The following is a 3,470-nucleotide window of genomic DNA, read 5'->3' as shown; positions in this document are numbered from 1 at the left end:
GACAATAACTGTAGATTAGTAGAGAATTGCTTCCACTCATTGGGTACAAAGGAATGTTTTCTTTCAGCCGTCTCCATGTCTTCCACACAAGTTACAAGAATCCTGACTCCCAAGCTAGTTTTGGAAAAATCAACCAGACTTCTCCCTTCTCTCCTTCTGCTCTGGCCCCAAACAGGGTGATAGTTGTTGGGAATGCGGTCTTCTTTATCAAAACAACCAAAATCAACCTCTGTTTCCTCTTTACTTACCAAGAAAAGACAAATTTTACTGAGCGAAATTTGCTTTTAAAATGTGAAAACATCATCATAGTCTGAAGGGCAACAAATTATGGTCCTAGTATTTAGAGTGATTACCCTACTGGGAAGTCTGACCAGTTTTGACAAGTTTAGAAAAATGCCGTTATTTTCCTAAGTGCTAGTATTTACACCTAAGAAAGAGGAGAGGCAGAGAAGGGACCAGTAGTTCTCTAGTATCTTCTACAATGCTGAACACATTTGTTTATTTAGTCCTCATGGTCCATGAGTTAAATCTTGTTCCTTTCAGGAAGGAAAATGAAGGCTTCTGGAAGAGAAATAAATTCCCAGAGTTTCACAGCTAGTGAGGGCCAGACTCCAACTCCAAGGTCAAGAGCAATGATCAGAACCCAGTTCTCTTCTTTCTATTGCCAGGATGTCTTATGTTGTATCACATCACCTCATCCCACCAGGGGTATTTGGTCCAGAAAGGATAGAAACCTGGAAGTTTCCACATTTGCTTGATTCTCATTAGCTAGGACTTTTTTTTGCTTTTTATTGAAGCAGTTAAGTCACTTTGATTCTATAAGTTTGTTTACTGCTAATGTTTTGATTATTTTTGGAGGAACCTGTGTCTCCAGTGCTCAGAAATCATCAGTGATGCTAAATATACTTAAGAGATGGAATTTTACTGGAAGAGTTTTTTTTAAATTAGGGTCTCTGTCAATGTTTCTTATTATTAATAGCGATGAATTTATGGTTTCAGGACAGTCATTTAGTTGAGGTAAGCATCCAGAGTAAAAAAACCATGTTCAGTGATCAGAGAAGACTATCTATCCGAGAAATATTATACATAAGGCTGTTATAGATTTACAAGTTCGTCATCTAGACTTGGACATCCGCAAGGATCCTCCAGCAGTCAGTTGTTTCATTTCCTGACCATAAGGGCTACACCCAAGCCATTGTGACTAAAAATGCAACCCAATCCATTCAGAGCAATCAGACTTTATTAAATGATATATGTTTATGCTTGTGAGAAGGAGGGAGGCTTGGGTCCAACCAGGGGACAGAAAGATGGATGAGTTCATACGGAAAAATCAGACGTTTTATTCTGTGTGGTCCCTAGTACCAATAGCACATATTGCCATAAGAAGGTAAAACCAAGCATGTTGAAACAAAGAATGAGTTCCCTGCCTTCATTTTAAAGAGGAGACTAGGGAACAGGTATGATGGTTCACAACTGTAATACCAGCTACTCTGGAGGCACAGATGGGAAGATTGCAGTCAAAGCTAACCCAGGGCAGAAGACCCCATCTGAAAAATAGCTAAAGCAAAAAGGGGTGAGGATGTGGCTTAAGTGGTAGACTGCTTGTCTAGCCAGTGCAAGGCCCTGAGTTCAAAACCCAGTGACACCAAAAAAAAAAAAAAGGAGACAAAGGTATCTATAGGTACAAACTGTATATAATGCAAGGGGAAAATAAAATATAACACAACAATATTATCTTGCTGAAGCGATGTGAAACATTAAGTTATAAAATAATAAAAAAATTAATATTGAAAGATGACTAAAAAAGAGACAACAGAAAATACGCTACCAACTAATAAACTTTGTGTTCAAACAAGTATTATTATTATTATTATTATTATTATTATAGGGACTCAGGTTTGAATCAGGGCTTAGCACTTACAAAGAAGGTGCTCTACTGCTTGAGCCACACCTCCAGTCCATTTTGCTCTGGTTATTTTGGAGATGGGGTCTCACAAACTATTTGCCCAGACTGGCCTTGAACCAATGATCCTCTTGACCTCAGTCTCCTAAGTAGATAAGATTACAGGGGTGATCTAGTGCTGGGCTCAAACAAGTATTATTATATTATTAAGAATGTTCTTCAGACATCTACTATGTATACATTTCTGTCTTAGATACTGAAAGATACAGAAAACAAGGCATTTGACATTGCAGAAACTCATTTACTGAGTCACTCATTTGATCCCAAATCTTAATTTGATTTGGTGAAATTTTTGTTATTATATCAATACTTAATGCATACTTTAAGTAAATTGTGTCCTCCAGTCATTTTATGTGGTTTTGAATCAGTGTGTTCTTACCTCACTATTATCCAACTTCCTCTTCATACACACTAACCAACCCAATAAGATTGTAAGCTACTGAAAGGCAGAAATTAAGTCCCACACTTCTTAGGAGCCTCTGGAACACTGAGAAATAAGCCACACACAATGCTTCAAGTAGGAGCTATAAATATAAATGGATTAATTTCTGATTTCATTTTCAATCAATAAATGAGTAAACACACACACACAATAAATAAAATAAATAAGTAAATAAATAAATAAATAAAACAAGATTCTTGTTCTTGGGGCATTTACAATCTGTTTCAAAGGTTAAATCCAATACAGTATATGATAAAATCCTAACTGAGTCTTGCAGGACATTCCTTAGAAAAGGTGGCATGTGGTGAGGACAAGTATGGCCTGGGACATACCTGAGGGGCATAGGTAAAGAACCTGAGATTATTTTTCTTTAACCATCCAGTGAGCCCCCAGTGGAATGGGTTGGTCTATGCAAGCCAGTTCCCATTCTTCTGCCGGTGCCAGGCGGTCTCAGAGGACCCACTACATTCTATACAGGCAAAAGAAACCAGAGGCCCACCCTCTTCTTAATTGCCCAGCTAGTGTTTCCTCTCAGCTCTGGGACAAGGAAGGAATCTGAGGCTACAGAGCCCTGATGTGGGTACCTTTCTCCAGTGGTAAATTTACTAGAAAGGGATTTCAAAACTTTTTATAATTCTCTCTCTTTTAAGTGAAGTCTGCTCAGGTATGAGTGCTGAAACAGTACTCCCTGCTGCTCAGTTATCTGATCTTTGTGGTCTCAGGGCCCCCATTATACAGCTTGTGTTGAAGCAAATTGGAGTTGGGTGGCTTGCCTTGGCTGTGGCAGCAAGTGAGGGACACACAGGGGATTCTGGAGGTATGGGGGGCTTCTCAGATGGCCTGCATTCAATTAATAGTTCACAGCTAATCAATAGTGGCAGAGCAATCAGGTAGATGTAAGCAGGGCTGGATTTGAAGGATTTTCCAGTAATCATAGTGAAGAATCCCCCTGGGTATAAGGAAATGTATAATATCAAGCTGCATTTGGCACACGCTAGGTAAAGTAGTGGCAGCTTGTCTGACGGGGTGTCTGCCCCTTTAACAGCTCTTTTAATTCCAGACAAA

The sequence above is a fragment of the Castor canadensis genome, chromosome 2 (assembly GCF_047511655.1).
Source record: "Castor canadensis chromosome 2, mCasCan1.hap1v2, whole genome shotgun sequence".
Lineage (NCBI taxonomy): Eukaryota > Metazoa > Chordata > Mammalia > Rodentia > Castoridae > Castor > Castor canadensis.
Note: the sequence above shows the minus strand (reverse complement) of the source record.